We start from the raw sequence: 26,212 nt of genomic DNA, 5'->3' as shown, positions 1-26,212 counted from the left end.
GCCCAGCAGGGCTCTGCTCTGGGCACCATCAAGGGATCTCTTTCAGCTGTTTCTGCCTTCTTAAGGCTTCCTGATCAGCCTTTTCTTTTCAAGCCCCCTGTTGTAAATAGATTCTTAAAAGGGATTACTCACATGTTTCCTCCTGTCCCCTTTGTGATGCCTCAGTGGGACTTGAATCTGGCGTTAACCAACCTGATGTGTGCTCCCTTTGAGCCACTTCATAACTGCCCTCTTCGTCTTCTGACTCTCAAGACTGCTTTCCTGGTTGCCATCACCTCTGCCAGAAGGGTAAGTGAGCTCCAGTCTCTTTCTTCTAAGCCTCCTTTCCTCTCTGTCCATCAGGACAAGATTGTCCTGCGGACTTGCCTTTCTTTTCCTCCTAAGGTGGTTACTGCCTTTCACGTTTTTTTTTTTTTTTTTTCCTTTTTTTTTTTCTTTTTATTTGATTACAGGCTGAAGGATATAGCATACATTAATACATGTATTTATTTTTTACAATCAATAGGTTATTTTGATAAGTGGGGAGAAGAGAAAAAAGAAAAAACAACAAAAAAAAAAGGAGAATAAAAAACAATCCAAAACAGAGGAGAAAGATCACACTATTCCATAAACGTACCCCAGTTCTTTTTATATTTCATCAGAGAGCGTGTCCCCCTAAGATTAGCTAATGCTAACTCCATCGAGTGAATCTCGGTTACCAGCGCCCACCAATCCAACACCGTTGGTGGGTCAGGGCGAATCCAAGCTCTGGCCAGAGTTAATTTAGCACAGGACATAAGAATTGAGGCCAGAGCAGGCTGTGGGAGAGAAATAGGATATATATCTAATAGGACCGAGGCAGCAGAAAATGAAGGCAACTGAATATGTTTAATTTCAAGAACCTTCTGAATATCCCTCCAGTAATCTATAAAAGTGGGGCAAGAAAACAACATATGATCCAAGTCTACTGCATGAACGGAGCATTTAGGGCATTTTGTACGATCATTTAAAGAATTATTAGAGGACCACCTAGAAATAATTTTTGGAGTGTAATATAACATACAGCTCGTTCTGAGTTGTTGTAACCTTAAACTTGAGGATCGTACATTTTCATTAATATTTGAAAAAGATCGTTCTATGTCCTTTGGTGTAATATTAGAGCCTAGTAACCTGCTCCATTTGTCAGCTAGTTTGGAGCAGTCGTTTGATTTAAAACTAGCTAAAAGGCTGTAAGTGTTGCTTATTACGGATTTAGTTTCTGTGGAATATAAATGGTTCCATATATCGCTATCAGAGTTCTCCACAAGATGTTTTTTATTGATCAAATAGTCATGTATCTGACGATGTTTATATCGCATAGTTTCAGGGAGATCATAAAGCCGTTTTAAGGCATTAAAATCTAGAAACCCTTGCGTGCCATATAGGTCTCCTAATACTCTGATGCCCAGCCTTGCCCAACCGTTATCGCTTTGTTCGTAGAAAATTGCTGGAAGCCCAGGGTTACCCCATAGAGGTAATTTTGAGTGGAAAAAACTGGTTTTACAGTAGGTTAGTATATTGTCCCAAATTTTTTTTAAGTCTCTTGCGGTCTTAAATTTGACTCTTTTAAAGTAGTTGGGGTCGATAGCTCGTAGTAGAAACATATTTGAATCTTGTTTTAGCATAAAGGAATGAAAGAAAAGAGCGCCTCCTCTGTTTAGTAAAGAGCGTATGCGTAAAACAAATGTGGACCAAAAATATAACTTGAAGTCAGGGTAGTTAAGTCCACCAGTGTTCGTGTTATTTTTTAAAAGATTCAACGACCTTCTAGGTTTTTTATAGCCCCAGATGAAACTGCTGAGTACCCCATCAAGTCTTTTAAAGAAGGCGTTGTTTAGGATTAGTGGAATAGAACGAAATAAGTATACAAATTTAGGCAGAACCTTCATTTTAATTAAATTAATTCTTCCGATTATATTCAGAGGAAGCCTATGCCATTTTTTAAGTGTAAGTGTAGTAGATTTAATTAATTCATTATAGTTTATATTATTAATTTCTTGGAGTTTGGCCGTTAATTTGACTCCTAAGTAAGTTACATTTTTACATATCTCAGGGACCGCGACAGCTGGGATGTAGTTAGCTATGATTTGAGTCTTTTGAATATTAAGCTTGTATCCGGAGACTGTCCCAAATTTCCCGGCCTCAAAAGCAATGCCTTGCAGTGCCTCCACTATGTCTTGTGAATAGACCGCGATGTCATCGGCATATGCTGTTATTTTTAGCTCTTGTGTACCTGATCTAAAGGGAAGGATTTGAGTTTGAAGTTGAAGGGTGGACAAAAATGGTTCAAGCGTGAGAGCAAAAAGGAGGGGAGAGAGGGGGCAACCCTGACGGGTTCCACGTGAGATTGGAAAGTCTGTAGAGGTCAGACCCCCGTAACAGGTACAAGCCGTAGGGTTATCATACAGAGCCTGTATACCTCGTAAGAATTGCCCCCCAAACCCCATTTTGGAGAGGACACACCATAGATAATCCCATCCCACACGGTCAAAAGCCTTCTCGGCGTCCAGTAAGATCATTCCGAGTGGGGTGGATTCTGTTTCTGCTACATCGAAAGCTGTAATAGCCGTGTTCACGTGTGTGGTTGTGTCCCTCCCGATTATAAACCCGTGTTGTTGGGGATTAATTATTTGGGGCAGAATAGGTGATATTCTTAAAGCCAAAATTTTTGCGAATATTTTGGCGTCAGTATTAATTAGAGATATAGGTCGGTATGACCCTCTCTCCTCCTTTGGTTTATCTTTTTTTAAAAAGAAAATTATTTTTGCTTTATTCCATGATTTTGGAGCTTTACCATTATGCCCGACATATTGCATTACCTTCAAAAGAAGGGGGGCCAGTTCATCTAAACATGCCTTGTACAGTTCCAGAGGTATTGTATCTTCCCCCGCTGATTTCCCTATCGGTAGAAGGTCTATTGCTTGACATAATTCTGCCCTGGTAATAACATCCGAGAGTGAATCCATTCTTAAATCAGTCGGCAAATTTGTTGAATATTTGTCCAGATAGTCCCGTATTATTTCTAAGTTTGGTGTGCTTTCTGGAGTATATAGAGTTCTATAGTAGTCTGCGAATTGTTCCACTATATCCGTCGGTTGACTATACATTTTGTTGCCATTGCCCCGAATGTTGATAATCAGTGTTCGAGCTCTATCCTCCGCAGCTTTATAGGCCAGGATTTTGCCAATTTTATCCCCACCTTCATATTGTGTTATTTTAAATTTATGGATATTTGCGCTGCTCTTTTGAATAAATTTAGTTTTGGCTTTGTTTTTGAGTGAGGTAAGTTTGAGACCTATTTCTGTAAATGTTGATGATTTTGATCGTAGTGCAGAAACCAACAATTCTTCTTGGGTCATTATTTCGGAAACTATCTGGGCGCTGTATTTTTTGCGTTCGGAATTTAGTCTAATCAGATATGCTTGGGTGAAACCCCTCATGCTAGCCTTGCAGGTGTCCCAAACCGTGATACATGTAGCTGTGTTGATATTGATTTCCAAGAATTCCGTCAGATGTAATTTAAGCTGAGTCAGATATTGTACGTCTGTGACTAAATACCTAGGGAAGGAGAATGGTCTGGGCGGGGGCCTCCTATGTGATATGGCAATGGCCAGGATTATTGCATTATGGTCTGATGAGATTCGGGGGCATATCTCCATAGTGCTATGTTTTAATAGATTATCACTAGCCAATGCCATGTCCAATCTTGAACAAGATTTATGAGGTGCGGAATAATATGTGTATCCTGGTAGGTTTGGATTTAAATACCGCCAAGCATCTTTGATATTATGGATGCGGCATATTTCAAGAATAGAAGACCTAGTTTTATGCATCCTTTTAAAGCTGCCGAAGCTGGTTGCGTCTATTTTATAATTCATGATGCAGTTGAAATCACCCATAATAATGAGTTCTCCCTCCCAATCCAAAAGTTTAGTGCTCAGCTGATCAAAAATTATCGGTTCATCTGTGTTGGAACCATACACAACACATAGTACAAATTTGTAGTTCTCATAGCTAAACTGAGCGGCTGCCCATCTGCCATTTTTGCAGGAGAAGGTCTGCAGTATATCGATTTTAAATCGTTTATCCTTTAGAATCGCAACCCCTCTTATGGGATGATCGAATGTGGAGCACACCACAGTGTCATAGCCAAGTTGGTTAAGTATTTTTTTGTCCTTCCCGACAATGTGTGTTTCTGAAAGAAGGGCGATATGGGGATTATGCAGTTTTAGTTCTGCTGAGATCAATAACCTTTTATTTCTGCTATTAAGCCCGGCTACATTCCAGGCCAAGAGCTTTATCTCATGCATTTGTAAGTAATTGAGAGCTTAGCCGTATTACCGAATGGCTTTACACATTCCCAGTTGCTTATAAATATGGATTGAAAAATGAAAACTAATATGTGTACAATGAAATTAATTTGATCAGCCTGTAAACATTTTTTTAATGATTTTAACCCTCCCCAAAACCCCCCACCCTCCCCTCCCCCATCCACCCAGGTTCTGCCCCCGGACCGGGGAAGAACCACCCTTGAGTTAAAGCTGCCGCTGGAAAGGGCAGCGCATGTAGCGGGTCATCCAGAGGGGCCCCCCAGCTCCACCCTCCCGTAAGTAATAGGTCGGCATCTGTATGTTATATGCCAAAGCTAAGTCTTATCTGTGCCTGTGCTGAAGCTAGAAATATATGCTTCCGCTTCCTTGATATCAATGAAGTAATGAGTGCGGCCGTTCTTAATAACCTTAAGGCAGGCCGGCTCCTGCAAGTATGCCTGGCCACCGCTAGATTTAATGGGATCAATCAATTTGCGAAACTGCCATCGTTTATTCATTGTTTCTTTGCTAAGATCAGATCGAACAAAGAAAGAAAGCTCGCCTAAGGTTATTGGGGCATTGGGTCTTGCTCTCTGCCATACTGCTTGGCGAAGTAAAAAATTTCCAAAACAAATTATAAAAGGACGTGGGTACTGATTATCCCTCTTTCTCATAATCAGAGGGAGACGGTGCGCCCGTTGAATTTGAGAGTCCCAGTCCCAGTCTACAAGGTCCGGAAAAGCTTTCTGCAGTAATCCAACAAGATAGGCCCTCGGGTCGGCACCCTCACGACCCTCTGGTATCCCAAAGAGTCTCAAATTGGAGCGTCTTTGCCGATTCTCCAAATCTTCTATCTTTGAGCACAATATCTGCAGTTGAGTATCATGCTTCTCGACAGCAGTGGTTATATTTGTATTTGATTCTTCGATCACTACAACTCGTTCTTGGAGTCCAGCAATATCTTGAGATATCCCCCCCAATTTAGCTGCAAGCTCTTCCAGCGAGTTTCGCATTTTGTTGTTGTCTTCCCTCAGTTGGATATAATGTTCTTTAGCTTCAGCTCGTTGATCGTTCAATAGCCGGAGGATAGTATCTACTGAGGAAGAATCAGACAGCGCCTGGCCTTGTCTCTTTTTGGGGGTATATACGGGGTCCATTTGAGATAGATAAAGAGTACTTGCAGTTGAGATAGGATCCTTGATAGGAGGGGGAAGAATATGACTTATTGGTGTAGGGGCTGTAGTAACGGTAGACTGCAGGATTGTATCTGTACCCGTTGAGGGATTGACCACATATACTTGAGACAATAGCGGTTCTTGTGTAATGGAGCCATCTAATGAAAAATTAAGCGAGACATCATTTTCTGCTATTGATATAGCAGGGTTATCTGGGGAGGACAGAGTTTCTGTTGTGAAAATAGGTTCGATCGTGCTTGCCCCTGATAGTCTTTGCGTCATGTTTTTAACTATGCTTTTGGCTTCCATCCATTTTTTTAATGGACTTTTGTCCCCGCGTGTCTTCTTTAAGTTCTGAGTATTGTTTGAAAGTGATTGATTTGATATAGTGGTTTTAGATCCTTTTTTAGCCCGAAGCTTACTTTTGAGTTTTCGGCCTCTTACTACTCGAGGTTTTATCTTGAGATCCGTGTCCGTATCCGTATAATGGCCATCCATTAGATTCTTACCAACCTCGTCTTCTGATTTGGTCTCATCTTCTACTCCGAGCGCGGTATCCAGGCTCGCAGGAGAACCTAACTCCGTGTCGTTACGGGGTTTAATGGGTTCAGTGACAAGTGCTTCTGCCACGGATGTCCCTGTGTCTTGCGGGAGGCCTTGCGGGCTATCAATGAGCTCTGTAGTGAGTGGTACGTCCGAGTGGACGGGGAATACCCCCAGAGAGAGCGGTATCGGGGCTAAGTTTGGATCAGTATCGGGAGAGGAGATTTCTAGACCACCCGTTATGGCAACCTCTGTATGCTCACTTATAGAATCAGTAGAGATCGTTTGAAGTCCTATGGGGGTAATACATGTAAAGGTTTCTGTCTTTTCTTGTTGTTTGGCCCCCTGTGGGTTGCCAGTTTTTACCCCCTCCCCGCTATTCGTAATTGTAGTAGCGGCATTCTGAGTTATAATCTCTAGATTTTGTGGAGAGCTGCTTGTCTTGCCTCCTGACTGTGCTCCCCCGACCCCTCTTACCGGAGATTTCATTGTTTTTGTGGTGTTTAAGCCTCCATCAGGCCCTTTTCGGAATGATTCAACTAGCAGGGTCGGCGGTCTCAGTACTTGTTTACTTGCACTCCCTTTCGCCTGTAAGGGCTCCGTTTCAGCCTTTCTTGTCTCCATGGGAGGGCGTCTGTTGCTTTTTGACGCAGGTTCATCGGCGCTGATTGAGACGTTAGAGAGCTCAGCTGTTGATGTTCCGTTCGTTCCGTTCGCTCGTGCATTTGCTGCCGCGGATCTTGTCAGCTGTTTGTTGTGCCGTGTCGCTCTCTGTGAGTTCTTCGGGGACATCCTCAGCTGCCAGGTAAGAGAAATGATTATAGAGGCAGTATAAGTGCAGTTACTTAGCCGGTCACCTCCCGGGCTCTTTGACAGTCCTTTTGAAGTTTGTCGGAAGAGCCGAGTAACCCTCGGGGAGTTTTGCATTAGCGAGAGCTATCGCCGGCTTCTTCCGCCTCAGCCTCCAGCGCTGTGTCTTTGTGTTAATGTATCCCACTGCGAGTCTGGTTAGATTCTTTTCGTCGAGGAGCCTCGTAGTCTGCTCGTAGTTGACGAAAGCCTTTAAAGTTCGTTATGCCCATGAAAAAACGCCGACCATTAATATCATTAATGTCGTTTTCGCCGGGGAGGGTAGAATGGGGGAGAAGCCTCCGGACGAGCTGCTCAGCTCAGATCCTCACTCCGCCATCAACTGCCTTTCACATCAGGCAGTCTGTTACCTTGCCCACCTTCTTTCCGCCTCCGCACCCCTCGAAAGAGGAAGAGAGACTCCACCGTCTGGACCCAAAACGTGCGCTCTCCTTCTATCTGGACCGCACAAACCAGTTCCGGGTGGACGACCAACTCTTCGTTGGCTTCATGGGTGCTAAGAAGGGCCGGGCAGTGCACAAGCGGACCATCTCTCAGTGGGTCGTTTTGTGCATTAAGGCCTGTTATTCCTTGGCTATCACCGATCCTCCTGTGGGGCTGAGGGCCCATTCCACTCGGGCCACAGCGGCTACTACTGCCTTGGGACGGGGAGTCCCTCTGCAGGACATTTGTCAGGCAGCAACGTGGGCCTCGCTGCACACTTTTGCCAAGCATTACTGCCTGGACAGCAAAGTCCGGAGAGACGGCTTCTTTGGCCGTTCCGTTCTCCAGGACTTCCTGGTGTGATTTTGGTTCGCAGACCCACCACCGGGGTTGGTATTGCTGGGGTATCTATTGTAAGGTAAGGAATCTAACGTATTTTTTTCAGATGAACAAGTTACTTACCTTCGGTAACGATATGTCTGTAAGAAACATTAGTTAGTTAGATTCCTTACCACCCCTCCCATCCTCCCCGTTCTGCGAACTGATTTCTATGGTTAAGGTCATCCCTTTCAGGGCCCTAGTTTCATGGCACCAGTGTCGGTTTCTTGCATGGCTCTGCGTTCCTGGTGCGGAAAGGTATGTACAGAACTGACGTCAGCGCGCGAGGGCGGCGTCTAAGTATTCCGACGACGTCATCCTGGCGCTCACGACGCCGACGACGGACGCAGAGTCGCAGACAACGCCTACCGACGCGCAACGGTACTGCTGACGAAAAATCTTTCCGGATCCAGCCTGACGCCTGGGGATATTCTAAGGTAAGGAATCAAGCTAACTAATGTTTCTTACAGATATATCGTTACCGAAGGTAATTAACTTGTTCTTTTGTGGAGAGGGCCCACCGGGCACTAACGAAGAAGCCACCCCCTGGGGTAAGTCCGAGACCAGTGATCGCTAAGTTACTGAATTACGCAGATCGGTATGCCGTCTTGCATTTCGCTAGATCACATAAAGACAAGCTCCTTTATAACTCAAGGCCCATAATGGTATTCCCCGACTACACATGCCTGGTACAACAGCAACGTCAGTCCTTTGTAGTGGCAAAATGCAGGTTACAAGACCTTAACATGCAATACATGCTTCTATACCCAGCCCGGATGCGAGTCATATTTTACTCCAAATTGCATTTCTTTGACACACCGGAGGCTGTCGTCGCTTGAACAGATGAACAAACTCACCTCGAACCGCATACGCCACCGCCGCTGGAATCAGACTCATCCCTGGGCTCGCAGTGGAACAGATCTCGAAGGACCAAATCAGAGATGCCACAGATCTGGATCAGACAGGTGCTCCTCCAGTCCAGAGCGTATATCTGGAACTTGCCAGTCTGATGCTGTTTGGTGGATCTCCTTCACTGCAGACTACACTATGTGGCGATTATCCCGTTCCATACTGACCACTGAGCTGGTGTGGATGCCAAGCCGTGTGGCTGCCTGGCCCTGGACATCTTCACCTCCCCCTGTTAATGTTTTGTGGATGATTTGGGTTCCTTTGGTGGATGGCCCCTAGACCCCCTGTTGGGGGCTGGGTGCGCCCTACGCCGCGACAGATGCTCCTTGTTCATGCCAGTATCGGGTGGGGGAAGGGGGGCACCGGGGGAATATAGGGTGTTTTTCATAGTGACTGTTTTATTGTTTTTATAAGTGCCTACTCATTATCTAGATTCCGACGCATAACTCACAGTGATCTTACAGATGCAGGATGATGGCACAGATGGGCACATCCCCTCTTGGGGACCTTACCGCGGTTTCCTGGAATGTTAGGGGTCTACTCAATAAAATTAAACGGGGTGCGTACCTACGCCAGGCCAAGAGATGCGAGGTCTACATCCTACTTTTACAAGAGACTCACCTTCTTGGCACTAAAGCTCCTTTCCTGGCCAGATTTGGGTACCACACTATATACCATGCAGTGTTCACCAGGGGGTCACGGGGGGCTGCCATCCTTATACATTGGAGAGTCCCCTTTGTGCACACAAAACACGGTGCGGATCCGAGGGCCGATACATCATAGCAGTGGGCACACTCCATGGAGAACATATCACTATAGGTAGTATTTATGCTCCCCCCCCCCTCCCCCCCACTGGGGACTACCTTTATCAACAGATCTCCAGGAGGGCCTGACCCTCCTGAGTGGGGACTGGAACAACACCATGGCACCCCTTGACAGACAACGTACCTCAGATCGCCACCAACCAGTAGGTCTCTCCAAGCTGGACCTCCTTGCCTCTGCATTAAGCTGGGCAGACATCTGGCGTGAATATCATGCAGCTGAACCAAGCTACACCTTTATGTCCGCAGTGCATGGCTCGCAGTCTGAACTTGACTAATTTTTTTACACCTCGCACGCATATTTATAGGTTTTCACAAATATCCCACCTCTCCAGAGGGCTTTTGGATTACTCTCCAGTCACTCTCAAACTTCATACCTATTCCCGTAGACCCCCCTTCAGGTGGTGGATGTCCCCGTGGCATCTGTGAGATCCGGACTATCAGGATATGTTAGCATCCGAATATTTAGACACTAACGTAGACTCGGCCCCATCCAAGGGTATCCTCTGGGAAGCCCTAAAACCCACAATCCATGGGGCAGAAATCAGTTATCCCACTAAAGTGAAACGCTTGCTGTAGGAGAGTAGGGTCTGCTTTCTATGTTCACCCCCACTTTTTGCTTTTGCTTTACTGGTTTTCGACTTAGATGTGGCTGTGGGCCTGCTAATCAGACCCACAGCCCTGCTGTTCTCTCTCTAAGTTAATACTATGTACTTTAGGTGCATAACCCAATTGGATAGGATCACCTTATTGTCCCCTGTACAGTGTACCTTAGGTACCCAGGGCATAGTTGTACCCTAGGCCTACCAGGGGCTGCAGCATGTATTATGCCACCCCTGGCCTGGCCTTCCATTATGACACAACTGGCTGATCACTCAGCTGGGGCAAGGTCGTGTAATCACTCCTTGCTTAGGTGTAGTATTCTTATACCTACCTTATATATAGACACATGTGTACCTATCAGCCACTCCTATGGCAGGCCTTAACAATCCTGGAGGCAGAGTGCTTGGTAACATGTGAGATGGTGCTCTAGCATGAGCTGAGCCTGTCTGCAGCTTTCAGAACCATGTCCTTATAGCTGTTCTATGATATAGCCTACCATATACTCTTAAAGTGCCTTATAATCTTAAACGGTTATGGTAACTATGGTTTGGCTTTATCAAAACATGTTGTGTAAGATGTCTAACACTTTGGAATAATACCCCCATCCCATTTCTGGGGATGAGGATTTTATCCCTCCCTTCTAGAGGGAGAAGACATGTTGAAACCTACTTACCCGGTTAAAGTTAACCAGAGCCCCAGCATCACAAAATGGATGCTGCTGCCACGACACAAGTCTGACCTCCTGCTGCTGGGAGTGATCCCGGCACGGGAGGCTTGGACAATAGGTTTCCTGCCTTGGGAGGTGCGAGCACCACCCCAGACAGGCCTTAGTGTATTTGGGCAGGGAGGGATGAAAGAAACGAGACACTGCCTGGGGCACACAAGGTGTCCCATGCATAGTCCAGTTCAAACCGGTGCTGGGGCACTCCAGCCCCAGTCCTGGCGCGAAACTGGACAAAGGGAAGGGGGTGTAACCACCCCCCTCCCAGGTCCCACCCATAAGGCGTGACCTAGCAGGCAACCCAGCCCCCCAGATTAGTATAAGTGTGGTAGCTGGGCCCCATGAGATTAGGTTATCCTGAACCTGCAACTTGAACAGAAACTCTGAACCTTCGACATTCGACGAAAGAAGAAGACTGAAGAATCTCCCTTGTGGCCAAGGAGTGGCCACCCCGTGCAAACAGGCACCATCAAGAGACTTACCCTTTGCTTTGCTGAAGTTCTATGAGGGACCGACTGCAGAGCCCGACCAGAGCCTTGACTTCCAGACTTCTCCGACCCTGATCCACAGCCGGGCTGAGATCCGTGGAGGCGACGAGAGACGTGGGACCGGCTACCTGGGAAAAGTGGCGAGTATCTTCCAGCGCAGCTTCTGAGGCACCCTCGAAGTTGTGCACCGGGGATTGAGAAGCCCCAACCCCAAGAACCATCTGCACCGAAGATCAGCCCCCAACACTCCACGAGTCCTGCGTGGGGCCCTTCTGCATTTTCCTGCTTGCTGCGTCTGTCCGGTTACTTGCCCGTTGGCTAGTAACCTCTGTGACGACACACCTTTAATTTTCCACTGCTGGTTTGGCTCCTCCAGACTGGCTCCTGCTCCTCTGCGAAAGAGAAGCACCCCAGACCTTCCTGGTCTGCACCAGAAGCAAGTCCTCCATTCTTCGTGGGTTCCGCTTGCAAAGGCTTGGTGAGTCCTAGTTCGACTTCGACGCCGCCGACAGCACAAGCCTTCGTGGGACAGCTCGCCTCCTGGTCCTGGTCGTCCTCGACGTCTCCTGGCACCCGTGGCTGCTGCGACAAGCTTCACCTGCAAACTCCCGACATCGCCTGGTTCCTTCCTGGTTCCACGTGGTCACTGGCTAGTGACCCAGACTCTGTCCCCTCTGCTTGCAGGTATCCTTCCTTCTTAATCCCAGCCTTGGGATCCACCGGACACTCTTCACTGACTGCCTGTCAGCATCTTTCCTTCAGGCATCCATAGGAGTCGACGACGAAACCCGACGCAACTTCACACCTATGCACCCGCAGCCCGTGGGCTAGGTAACTTGGGTACTCCGGTGCTCATCAGGGTATTAACTATCCTAGTGTCTAGTTCTCAAGTCTCGACTTCCTAGTTACTTCAGAAGTGTCCTAAATCTTATTAATTCTAAACTGTACTATTTCTATCGATTATACCCATTACACGTGAGTGTTTCCACTCTGCACCTGAATCCCGTGGGCCTCCCACTTCCTAACCTTTGGTAGTATAGTGTAGCCCCAGCGATTCCCTAGGCCTATCCTATTTCCGTGACAGTGGTCCTTATACCACTTACTTAGTATATGGTTTGTGTGGCCCCTAGGGCCTAACTGTATTACTTACCTGTGTGACTTAATGTATGCTTGAATAAGACTGTGTTGTACTTACCTCGAATCTCATAAAGAGTGCTGAGGGTTTGACTAGAATAAATACACTTTATTTTATATATATATCTGTTGTGGTGTCCTTTCATTTGGTATTCAAGGGGTTACAAATGGTATAACAGCTGGCTTCACATGCCATTCAGAGTTTAGCCTAAGACTGCTCTTGTCCATGCTACCACTAGGATAGCTGGTCTATAAGGTTGACTTTACAACCAATCACCATAAGGGTTGTTTCGACTGATACAAGGTGTACACTAGAATTAGTGACATCATATATCAGGCCAACTTCTCACACTTGCGATTAGCGCAGCTGGCTGACTTAGAGTCACGCCAAGTGACCCTGGTGACACAACTTAATCTGGATCCCAGCCCCTCCCTCCAACGCAACTTTCTGCAGCTGCAACAAAATATACAGCAACATCTAATAGGCGAAGCAAAAGAGAAATGGATGGCGTCACAACACCGTATATACCAATGGGGGGACAAATCGAGTAAAATGCTCCATAGACTATGCCAGGTAGACCAATCCCCCGCTGCGGTCCATACCCGGCACAACGCTTTGGGGGTCCTGCGTTTGTCCCCTGAAATGATGGTTCAGGAAATTGCGCAACATTTCTCCACATTATATGCGCGTCATTAGCAGCTCTCAGAAGCACAGATAGCGAAGTTCCTCAGGGATATTCCACCCTGACCACTTACAGACCACCTGCAAGACCAACTAGATTCCCCAGTTATAACAGACGGGTTGAGACGGGTCTTACTCCCAATGAATCCGGGGCGTGTCCCCGGACCTAATGGATTCACCATAGAGTTCCTAAAGCCACGCATGCATACATTGGGCCCACATTTATTGGCAGCAATACAAGATGCCTTAGAGCAGAGTATACAACCTCGGGATGGGCGCCATGTTGAGATTGTCTTATTCCTCAAACCAGGTCGCCTTCCGGAGGAGCCCTCATCCTATCGCCCTATCTCTCTCATCAATTTCGAACCGAAACTCTTAGGAAAAGTCCTTGCCGATCGCCTACTGTAACGCCCTGAACGTCTCAGGATCGTTTAACAGACACGATAATGAGAACGCCACCACTTGTGAAGGTTTAGTTATTTTAATGAAGGCAAAAATAATACAAGGAATAAACAAAGGTTATAGTCACTGGAATCCTCCAGGCTAAGTACGTTACCAGCCCACAGCACGGATGGTCCTAGCCGTCCTCTGCATATACGCCGATCCCGGCGTATGCCAACAGAGGGCAGAAATGAAATGGCCGACAATGCCAATCGATAGGCTGTGAGGGGCACGAAGAGTGTTGGGGAGAATCGAGGAGTCAGGGAAACACCCAGCCGGGGTCTCTACCTGAAGGGAGCAGCCGCTCAACCTCTTCCTCAGACTGCACCGGGACGCGGAGTCACCTCCTGGTGATGCGTCACCGATACCCCAATCACAAGCAAAGAAGACTGAACCGAGAGCAGCCGCTCGATCGATCCTGTGGACTTCCGAGTCTGTAACGCGGCAAACACCTCCCGGTGTGCGTTACAGCTGGCAGTCCCTGTATCTCTGGTCGGGCTGGGAGTTACGACTCCAACCAGCAAAAGCGCCACTGCGCTTTGACTCAGCCGAGTCAAAAAGCGAAGCTCAATGGTTATCCGGTAGAGCTTCCGGGTCCTTCACAGGTGACGATGGGGCAAGACACGGCCCAGGGAGTAACGACTCGACCTACCTCCGTTCTTGCCTTACTGGAGCACCACTCCGGAACACTGCTCTTCACTAAGCAGGTACGTCGGTGTAAACACAATATCCGACAGCGTTGTACCTCCCGGTTCCTCCCTTTATAGGGCGTGTTTTCCTTGAGTTATGTAACAGCTCTCCTGTTTACATAAGGGCGTGTTTTCCTTGAGTTATGTAACAGCTCTCCTGTTTACATAAGGGCGTGTTTTCCTTGAGTTATGTAACAGCTCTCCTGTTTACATAACCTCTCAACCGCTAAGCATCCTGGGAGATGTAGTCCGTTTTCGCTGGTTACCGTTTTCCTCCCCTCGCATGACAGGAATTCTTGACAGTACATCCTCCCTCTCAGCGGCTCCCCACGGGTCCAGCGCTGGCAGGAAAACGCCGATGGAACAAGGAGACCAAGCGCGGAGCATGAACCCCTTCAGCCGGTTCCCATGACTGCTCCTCCGGGCCATAGCCTTTCCATGCAACCAGGTACCACAGCTTCCCCCTGCGCCATTTGGACGCCCGTATGCCCGACACTTCATACTCCACCTCGGACTCCACGCATACCGGCCTAGGTGTCCCAGACGGCTTGGAGGACGCTGGTTTGAGCAATGATACATGAAAGACAGGGTGTATCCGCAATGACTGGGGCAAGCACACCTTCACGGGACCCATACACTTGGTAATTCGATAGGGGCCCATGTACTTGGGATGGAACACACTGTTCTTTCGAAACCTCATGTTTCTTGTGGATATCCAGACGTAGTCTCCAGTGCGGTACAGTGGCCCGGGCCTTCTCTTCCTGTCTGCCGCAGCCTTGTATCTTCTCTTGGCCTCTATTAGGACAGCCCTTGAGCGCATCAACGTGTCTTTTATGTGTGCCACCCTGTCCGCTGTGGCGGGAATCCTGTCCTCTCTGAACGGATGTAGAAATGGCAAGAACCTGGGATGTTGGCCATAGTTGCTATAGAACGGAGATGCCTGTGTGGAGCTGTGAGTGGCGTTGTTATAGGCTATCTCTGCAACCCATAGCAAGTCAACCCATTCTTCCCTGCCCTGGTCCACAAAACATCGCAGATACTGTTTGAGCATTTGGTTCAGGCGCTCGGTTTGGCTGTCCGTTTGAGGGTGGTAGCTGGTGGACAGGGCGGTCTTAACATGCAGCGCAGTGCACCAAGTCTTCCAGAATTGCGCAGTAAACTGCGACCCCCGGTCCGACACGATCACCCCAGGTAATCCATGCAGTCGTACCACATTCTTTAGGAGTAGTGACGCCAATTCCCCGGCCGTAGGGACTCTCTTGCAGGGGATGAAGTGCCCCATTTTCGTCAAGTAATCCACCACCACCAGTATTGCCGTCATCCCCTGGTCTACCGGTAGGCCCACCACGAAGTCCAGTGATATGCTATCCCATGGTCTATCCGGGGTCGGAAGTGGATGTAAGAGCCATTGGGTTCGGCCATGGTCGGCCTTCATGGTAGCACACGTAGGACACTCCTGTCCCCACCTCCTGACATCCACTCTCATGGTTGGCCACCAGAAATGCCGTCCCATGCTAGCCACCGTTTTTTCAAAGCCCAAATGACCTGCGCATGGAGAATCATGGCACCAGATGAATGCTTGTTTCCTTAGCCTAGGCGTGGGTATCAATAGGCACCTGCCCTTCAGGGGTATCCCGTCCTTCAGCTGCCATTCTCTGTGACTGAGGAGCCACCTCCGCCATGCGAATGACCTGATCCCTCTCTTTATTCCCCTCCGGAAAGTATCCGGTTGGATAACCCCCAATACCATCCTCGGGGAAATGATGGAATGCTCGGTCGCAGGCAATGGTTCCTTAACTGCAGATTGACGGGACAGGGCGTCCGCCTTCCGGTTTTCCGTCCCCGGCCGATATGTGATGCGGAAGTTGAACCCCGCAAAGAAGATCATCCACCGCAGCTGTCTGGGAGAAAGGTGTCTTGTGGCCGTCATGAACTGTAGGTTCAGATGGTCCGTGTACACCGATACCACATGTCTTGCACCCATCAACCAATGCCTCCATTCGGTGAAGGCGTCCTTGATTGCGAGAAGCTCCTTCTCCGCAATATGGTAGTTGCGTTCGGCGTCGTTGAGTTTGCGGGACATGTACGCAACGGGATGAAGCACCCCTGTGTCGTGGTTGCGTTGGGACAAGATAGCCCCCAGCGCCACATCCGATGCGTCCGCTTCCACCACGTAGGGGAGATCCGGATCGGGGTGAGCCAACACCGGCGCCTTACCAAAGGCGCTTTTCAGGGCCTCAAAGGCTTTGTTCGCTTCAGGGGACCAGACAAACTCCTTGGACTTCCTCAGTAGCTGTGTGATTGGGGCCACCAATCCTGAAAATCCATCTATAAACCGCCTGTAAAAGTTGGCGAAGCCAATGAAACTTTGGACGTCCTTCACGCTTTGGGGCACCGGCCATTCTTTCACCGCCTTGATCTTTCGTTCTGCCATCTCCTGTCCCTCTGGACTCAGCATCACTCCGAGGAATTCCACGGATTTGACGTGGAAGTCACACTTGCTGAGTTTACAAAACAGCATGTTTTCCCTCAGCTTTTGGAGCACAGCTTTGACGTGGTGTACGTGCTCCTCCACACTGGACGAATAGATGAGGATGTCGTCGATATATACGACCACGTAGATATCCAACTCCTCTCTGAAAACCTCATTCAAAAAGTACTGAAAGGCTGCCGGGGCGTTGCACAGACCGAACGGCATGACGAGGTACTCAAAAAGGCCGAACCTGGTCTTAAAGGCGGTCTTCCACTCGTCTCCGTCCCTCATGCGCACCAGATGGTATGCCCCTTTCAAATCCAACTTGGTGTAGATACGAGCTTTCTTGACCTGTTCCAGAAGTACACTGATGAGAGGCAAGGGGTACCGATTCTTTACGGTTATCGCATTCAATGCCCTAAAGTCCACACAAGCTCTCAGCTCCCCATTAGCCTTCGGGATGAAGAAGAGTGGCGAGGCGGCCGGAGACTTGGACGGGCGGATGAATCCTAGCTTGAGGAGTTTATCCAGGTACCCCCGGAGATGCACGTTTTCAGGCTCCGTCAGGGCATACAGCCTGCCGCTGGGAACGCTGGCCCCTGGCACCAGGTCGATCTGGCAGTCAAACTGTCTATGTGGTGGTAGCACTTCCGCCTTCACCTCATCAAATACATCCTCAAAACTGTGATAAGCCTGGGGGAGAGCCACATCTTTTTCTGCCGCTGTAGCCACCGTCTGACTCCCGCTCTCATCTGCGTCAAGGGATTCCGTTCTTATTCCACAATGCAGGATGCAATACGGTGACGTCAGTTCGATGCGATGTGTTGGCCAATCCACAGAGGGGTTGTGTTTCTGTAGCCACGGCAATTCCAATATGACGCCATATTGGGGCGCTCGGATGATGTTAAAATCAATTTGTTCCAAATGGTTCCTCCCACATCTCATCGGAAGGACCCCCGTGTGCTGCCCGATGGGCCCCGTCACCAATCGCCTTCCGTCTACAGCATAGACGTCTTCGGGTACAGCTTTGGGAAGAAGTACTAGCCCTAGCCTGCATGCCTCGTTGTGGTCCATAAACATGCCAGTGGCCCCTGAATCCACCATGGCCACAACGGGTATCCACTGGTCATGCACTCCCACGTGCACCGTGAGAAACAGGTGTCGTTGTCCCTTAGTGACCGAGTTGGAAAGTGAAGGGATGGATGAGTGACTCCGAGATGCCCCTTCTTTGGTCTGGGAGTCCTCTAGTTTTCCGCCGGTACGTCCACCACGGCTGTTACCGACCGGTTGGCCCGATAACGTGACGTCTTCGGTTTGGCAGGGCATTCACGTACGTAGTGGCCTTTTTTGCCACAATATAGGCACAATCCTTGTTTACGGCGTGACTCTTTCTCCGTGGCTGTGAGGCTCGCTCGTATTGCGCCGATGTCCATGGGTTCTCCCTTGGATGCGGTGGAAGTTTCAGGACTTCCCACTGTCACATAGGATGGAAGGGAGTTTCCTTTTCTCCCATGATCCCCTTTTCTTTCACTTAGCCTATGTTCCAGCCGTAATACCAGGTTGATAAGGCCCTCACATGTCTTGGGTTGTGGGTCAATATGAGCCACGGCGTCCTTGAGCTCATCGCACAGCCCGTGATGGAAGAGCGCCGTCTGTTTAGCAACAGGCCACTTGGTTTCCGCAACCAGCCTTCGGAACGCGTTGAGATACTGCACCAGGTCGTTGGATCCCTGTCTCAACTCAAGCATTTCACGGTCCACCGTGTACGAGTCAGCCCTTCTGTCGAAGACTTTCAGGAATTCCTCGCGAAAAGCACCCCAATCACATAAGATGGGGTCGTCCCTGCTCACCAGAGGTACGGCCCATTGTGCCGCGTTTCCAGCCAAATAGGATATAAGGAAAGCCACACGAGCCTGACTCGTGGGGAACGCCCTTGGTGTGCACGATAAATGTAGCGCCACTTGTGTGAGGAATACCTGCACTGTGTTAGGATCCCCACTGTACCTCTCTGGTGTTGCCAAGGGGACGGCTACCGGCATTTCCACTACTACCGCAGGGGTCTGGTTCTTGAGGGAGGTGCTGGGCGTGAGCGGGTCCAATTGGATAGCATCCAGTCTGGCTTTTACATCGGCTGTTTCTTGCCTGGAGGCAGCCAATTCAATTTGCACGGTCGCTAAAGCAGCCAGCACATCATCAAGTGTTGCCATGTCTGTTATCGACCGGGAGACAGTTAGTGTTATTAAGGTCGGATATTTTGTAACGCCCTGAACGTCTCAGGATCGTTTAACAGACACGATAATGAGAACGCCACCACTTGTGAAGGTTTAGTTATTTTAATGAAGGCAAAAATAATACAAGGAATAAACAAAGGTTATAGTCACTGGAATCCTCCAGGCTAAGTACGTTACCAGCCCACAGCACGGATGGTCCTAGCCGTCCTCTGCATATACGCCGATCCCGGCGTATGCCAACAGAGGGCAGAAATGAAATGGCCGACAATGCCAATCGGTAGGCTGTGAGGGGCACGAAGAGTGTTGGGGAGAATCGAGGAGTCAGGGAAACACCCAGCCGGGGTCTCTACCTGAAGGGAGCAGCCGCTCAACCTCTTCCTCAGACTGCACCGGGACGCGGAGTCACCTCCTGGTGATGCGTCACCGATACCCCAATCACAAGCAAAGAAGACTGAACCGAGAGCAGCCGCTCGATCGATCCTGTGGACTTCCGAGTCTGTAACGCGGCAAACACCTCCTGGTGTGCGTTACAGCTGGCAGTCCCTGTATCTCTGGTCGGGCTGGGAGTTACGACTCCAACCAGCAAAAGCGCCACTGCGCTTTGACTCAGCCGAGTCAAAAAGCGAAGCTCAATGGTTATCCGGTAGAGCTTCCGGGTCCTTCACAGGTGACGATGGGGCAAGACACGGCCCAGGGAGTAACGACTCGACCTACCTCCGTTCTTGCCTTACTGGAGCACCACTCCGGAACACTGCTCTTCACTAAGCAGGTACGTCGGTGTAAACACAATATCCGACAGCGTTGTACCTCCCGGTTCCTCCCTTTATAGGGCGTGTTTTCCTTGAGTTATGTAACAGCTCTCCTGTTTACATAAGGGCGTGTTTTCCTTGAGTTATGTAACAGCTCTCCTGTTTACATAACCTCTCAACCGCTAAGCATCCTGGGAGATGTAGTCCGTTTTCGCTGGTTACCGTTTTCCTCCCCTCGCATGACAGGAATTCTTGACACCTACGGACTTGCGTATCAGACCTAATTCACCCAGACCAGTCTGGCTTTATGCCTCACCGGGCCACCCGTCATAACATCCGAAGGGTGCATACCGCCATGGCGATAGCCCCAGAATTGGGGCGACCTGCGGCTATATTATTAGCCGACATAGACAAAGCATTTGATTCCCTTAGTTGGGTCTCTTCCAATCACTTGAAGCGGCAAATTTAGGCCCGCAGTTTATAGCATATGTCTATTTGCAATACATTAACCTAACAGCCTCGGTTTGCATAGCGGGACCTTGCTCAGACCCCTTCTCTATCTCTAGGGGCACAAGGCAGGTTTGCCCCCTGTCCCTGCTGTTATTTTCTCTGGCGGTGGAACACTTGGCAGCGTGGGTTCATAGTGGCCCGGTACTCCGTGGATTTGAATGGTCCCAGTCGAGATCGGATCCCATCGCGCTATACGAGGATGACGTCCGCTTCTTTTTGCCTGACCCGTGAATCTTGGGACCACGCATCTTGCAAATCCTCAGAGTGTTTGGGAAACGACAGGTCTTCATGCTAATCCTGCCAAATCTGTGTTCTTTCTGGTATGTGGGGACCAAGGACGGGGCGCCTGGGCAACGCAGCTATCGCACGCGACTGGGTTTTTTAATTATCTGGGCATCTTCATGTCGCCCTGTCTGAAGATTTCATAGGTGCACAATATTAACCCGCTACTTATGAGCCTGGGCAACGAAACAACAATATGGTCCTCCCTTCCATTCTCGTATGGGCGTTCTGCAATTTTTAAATGGTTTCCCTGCCTAGAATTCTCTATAGACTAAAATATTTTCTTTACAAAATACCTCGATCCTGGTTTGCACAAATCTATGCTATACACAATAAATTCCTATGGAATGGAGGGACAATCCGGGTAGCGTTACACACATGCACACAAGCCACATACTGTGTGGGTATTGCAGCAGCAGATATATACGCATACTATGTTGCCTCTCATCTGCTTATAATAAACAAATGGTGGTATAATTCCCCAACCAACCCGGCTTTTGCGCTAGAGCATGCAGCAATGGAGGGCGTCGCTCTTCTTTAGCTCCTTTATAGCTCAAGCAGCCTAGACGTATTACCCCCAGCATGCAGAACAGTGATACGGCTCTGGCGGTACACAGTAGGGCAGATGGGGTGGTGCAGCAGCCTGACCCAGGCGACCCCACTGTGGCATGGCACATACCTATTCCCAGGGGCGGCCCTGATGGGATCCAGTAAATGGGACTTGGTGGGAATATCTACCTTGAGCGATATGATGCAGGGCACCACCTTGAAATCCTTTCAACGGCTACAAGAAGAATTTTAGCTACATAGGACACAATTTTATAAATATCTCCAATTACGTCATGCTTTGGCCCCATTGATTCACACTCTTGAGACCCTACCTGAATTCCACCCTCTTGAGGGCCGCTTGCTAATGGGGGACCTGGGGGCTCATAAAATCCAGCAAATTTATCAAACGTTGACGACGCATACACGAACAACACTCAACAAGACTAGGAGAGCATGGCAGGATGACATTCCGGACTTGACGGACAATGATTGGGCAGAAGCTTTAGCCAGCACTCGGGCGCAGCTGTGTCCTCATGCTACTGCCTCATACAATTTAAATATGTACACCAGGCATATTACACACGATCCCGACTGGAAGATGGGAGTTATCCAGTCTCCAATATGCCTGCGATTAGAGAGGGAGGAAGGGACATTCTTGCATACAGTCTAGAGTTGTACTACGCTGCAACCATTCTGGCATAAGGTATCTTCTTGCCTAGGCAACATTCTCTCATGGGAGCTCCTGTATGACCCGAGACTCTTTCTCCTGCACAGCACCTAAGGGTTAGGGGAGAACAAGTTCAAACAGCATCTGCTCTTTTTAGCCCTTACTATTGCCAAACGCGACATTGCCTAGCTGTAGAAGGGGACATCTCCTCTGACCATTGGTAAATGGAAGGCAGAACTGGACAGTTGCAGTTGTGCGGAGATTGCAGTGTTTCAGGCCTGTGGCTGCCCTCAGAAACATAGGAAAATATGGACCCTTTGGGCGACGTATCGTGGGATTGACCTACCTCCCTTTCCATCTTTAGACCCCTGACAGGAATTACCACTCACATAAATGACTATTGCACAACTCATTCCGTACTGTGTAGTTGTCTGTATTAGTGCACATGTAACCTTTATACCGTACTGGGTTCTAGAACAATCTGCACTGTGTTCTTGTTGTTTGACCTGCAAGTTTTGCAGGCATTGCAGTTGTTTAAATGCTATGGTACTCCTGACTCCTTTGGCCCAAATTGTATCAAGGAAACCAAATAAAATTTGTTTAGAAAAAAAAAGAAAAGATACAATGTCTACTGTCAACAGGGGACATCTATAGGGTTCTGCACTCAGAAATAGAGGTGTTTTATTACTCCCACTTTTGCCCATGTGCCAAAGGATGATTGAGAACTAACTCCTATTTTAGATCTTTGCCCTCTGAATGGCTTCCTGCAGAAGTACAAAATTAAAGTGCTCAAACGGCCCAGGTTGTGTCTGACCTAGATGCGGGTAACTGGATGGTAGGCTTGGACCTGCAAGTTGTGTACTTTTATATGCCCATCCTTCAATCCTACATAAATTATCTGTGGTTGGCCAAGAGCCTTTTCAGTGCTCCCCCTCAGGTTTACCATCGTCCCTTGGGTGTTCACAAAAGTGATGGTGGTTGTTGCCGATTATCGTTAGAGGTTGGGCATACTAGTTTTCCCAAACCTCGATGACTGGCTGTTGAAGACCGCCTCACCACAGTCAATCCTAGACCACCTCCAGAGGATGGCAAACTTCCTGACATCATTGGTGTTTTCCATCAAAGACTGTACTCCTTTCCAGAGAGTTTCTTTTACAGGAGCTGTCTTGGACACTTGGCAGTTCAGGGCCTTTTGTCTGTTGCAATGACTACGAGACATTTGGGCAATGATCATGGTGTTTTAAGCTTGGTCATGGATCTCGGTGAGAGCATCTCTGAGGCTTCTTGGCCTGTTAGTCTCATGCCTCCTGCTTGCCCATGTAGCCAGGGGGCATATGCATGCTGTGCCAGGGGATCTGAATTCTCAGTGGGCCCAGCACTTAAAAAACCTTGCAGATGGTAATCAGATTTCAGAGACAACTGCACTAGATCGGCAGACGTGGCCGCTCAACCGCACATTAACCAGCGGCAGACTTCTTTCCAATTCCCACCCCGAGCTGATGGTGGTGACTGATGCGTTACTGGTGGGTTGGTGAGGCTTTCTGGAAAAAGTGCAAATCAGAGGGCTGTGGTCTCCAGTTTCAATCCCACTCCATATCAATCCGTCAGAGTCGTGGGCCATTTACCTGTCGCTTGAATGCCTTCCTGCCACCCATCTAGGGGAGGTTGGTGCACATCGCTGATAACTCCACCGCTATGTGGTATTACAACATGCAGGGTTAGTGAGGTCCTAGATACTCTGGCAGGAAGCTCTACGCCTTTGGAGGTGAACTGTCAGAGCATCTCCCTGATTGTGGTCACCTCGTGGATCATTAAACACCGGGGCGGCAAGGTCAGCTGGAGGTACCTGGTCAGCTGGAAGTACCTGGTGATTATAAATGGCAGCTTCACCTGAAGGTGGCACAGGCAGGCTACCACTCCTGGAGGATTTTCTGTTGCAGCAGCTGGCAGGGTCCTCTCCCCGCGCCTAATCTGAGCAATCTACTTATCCATGCGTGGAGATTAAGTAGCAGCAGTGTACGGAGTTTGATTTGCCAGGTGGCGACGTGGATGTCATTCTGGCTACTAGGTTCCCTTCCACAAGGTCTGTTTACACCGGAAGCTGGGACAAATTTGTGACCTGGACAGAACCTGTGCAAACTAAGCTATGAGATATTCTGTCATTCATCTTTGACCTGGCAAAGCCATGCAGGAGGCACTGTTAAAAGTTATTTGTTAGCACTTTAGGCATTTCTACGGTTATCAGATCAACTATTCTGGTTTAAATCACCTGTTGTGATGCAGTTTCTTGAAGGTTTAACACACATGTTCCTTATCTAACCATTTGTGATGCTGCAGTGGAACCTTAATTTGGTCCTGCATTTCTCATGTGTTCTTCCTTCAAGCCAATGCACTGCTACTCATTGCATCTTCTGACTCTTAAGACTGTTTTCCTCATTACGATCAATGTGATAGAGACATCTAGCCGCAGATTCCTTACCTTAGAATCCGTCCCAGGTGCTAAACTGGATCCGGAATATTTTTCAGCAGTACCTCTGCACGCCAGAAGAGGGTGTCCAGCAACTTTGTTGCGACGACGTCTCCCGCATGTGACGTCAACGGAGTCCATATAAGCCCTCCCATGACGCGCTGACGTCAGTTCCTCCTTTTCTCAGCCAGCAACGTGGATCCGAACTGCAGTTCCCCTGGCTGTTTTTCGGCCTACTTGAAGATTTTTCATCAACGTAGCAGTGTACCTTTTTCTACCCTTCTTCAGTGTCCTCTGGGTTCAAGCCTTTTGAGTCCTGTGTACGACAAATGTCCGCCATGGACTCACACTTGGTTTGCATGTGGTGCCTGGGTGAGCACCGTGACTCTGAATAGTGCAACTCCTGTCCCCAGCTTTGACCAAAAGCGCTCAGGGAACGTCGCATGAAGCTCCTTGCGGTGCGGATGTCACAGTCATCGAAGTATTCTCATCATCCTCAGTCCGCTATGCGCTCTACGGACTGCTTCACGTCTGCACTACTAGCCGTTTCTGCAGGCGTCATTCTCCTTTGACATCCAGAGGCAAGTCTTGACTTTGGCAGTCGAAGTCTCAGTGCCTCCTGCCTTCGTTGCCTCCTGCTGGTCTCCGCTCTTCTGTTGAAGTGTCAGGGCATGGGTCCGCGTGCGTCTCCCCCGATATACTGTGGCCGTGGCGTATTTGACCCAGATGAGACAATATTCTCAATCTCTTCATTCTATTTTTGGGTCATCACCTCTGGAGCTCCCTTGGGTCCCACGGAAGTGCATGAGGTTGTGTCGGTGACCCTGTCGGCGGGTTATCCCCTGGCTTAGCCTTCGTGTCTGACAACTTGGCGACACTGGTGCACATAGTCTGTTGAGGCTCCCACCTTCGGCTCCTGCTTCTGGTCTGCTGACTCCAGTGTCTGTGTCGGGGCTTGTCTGCCGGCTCCCGTATTGGTGCCGTCGACCCGAATCGACGCTCCTTGCGGTGTCGAGGCGTCGACCAGCTTTGGTTATGGTGTTGGATGTGGCGCTGATGGAGCCGACCATGTTTGCTTCCCTTTCTCTGGTTTTTCCTTCAGAGTTCCATTGTTGTGGAAGTAATGTTAATCAGTTGTATAGAGTGCACTGGTACCCAAAGGTGTCCTGGCGCTAACTCCCATGAGAAAAATCAGAATACGGTACAGACTGGGGCGTACGATTTAAATACTTTTAAAAGTTATTTCCTGAAAGTGAGCAATTGGGGGATTGAATGAATAAAGAGCAGTAGCTCATTCCAGGCCTTGGCCATACCAACAATGAAGCTTCTTCCTCCCCAGTTAGAATTTCTAAATCTTGGAACTACCAATGTTCTAGCACCCGAAGAAGCAAGATTTCTATTGGGTACATACCACAAAGAGCTTTTGTTTGAGATAGGCAGGACCATTACTGTGTAAAGCCTTAAAGGCTATTCACAAGGCTTTGAACTTGATCCTGTTCCTGATAGGTAGCAAGTGAAGCTTCTGAATTACTGATTTTATGGAGCAAGGAGTCAGGCGCTGCATTTTGAAGCACCTGCAGCTTGTGAAGATGTTTCTGCTGCATGTTGAGGTACAAACTATTATAATAATCTAGCCTTGACAGGATAAGGGAGGTCACCACAGTTTTTGGAACTCTGATGGAATAAATTACAAGATCTTTTTAATCATTAATTTGAGTTTTGGTCGTACTGGAATTACAACTTCCTTCTCTGGAATTGTTAACGGACCCTTTAATTGACGTTTCTACATACTGACCCGTTTAACGTGGAGCCTGTACTTCCTTAAAGTGACCTTCTTTTCGATATCCTGTTGGGTGCTTGGGCTAAACCTGTAACAGGGCTCCCTGTGGATCACTTTATTTCTCACAGGCATTGCCCGGCCCCGGGGGATCCCTCCTGTCCCCTTATATATCCCACTACTAAGAGCTTTGCGATTCAGACTGCTTTAGCCACACAAAATATAGATGTTCTCCCTTCTGTCCCTCTGGAAAGAGAGGCCAGGAAATTTGACGCTTGTGGGTGTATGTTCTCTTCTTCTTG

The 26,212-nt window shown here is 48.6% G+C and overlaps 1 protein-coding gene across 1 annotated transcript in view; it reads left to right on the top strand.

Annotated features, from left to right (window-relative positions):
- The window catches only part of TDRD9 (tudor domain containing 9), a 2,714,501-nt gene that overhangs the window by 2,115,483 nt on the left and 572,806 nt on the right, over window positions 1-26,212 (top strand). The gene's annotated exons all lie outside the window — the stretch shown is intronic.

Source organism: Triturus cristatus, chromosome 9, assembly GCF_964204655.1.
Source record: "Triturus cristatus chromosome 9, aTriCri1.1, whole genome shotgun sequence".
In the NCBI taxonomy this organism is placed as follows: Eukaryota; Metazoa; Chordata; class Amphibia; order Caudata; family Salamandridae; genus Triturus; species Triturus cristatus.
Note: the sequence above shows the minus strand (reverse complement) of the source record. Positions and strands in the feature narration are given on the sequence as shown.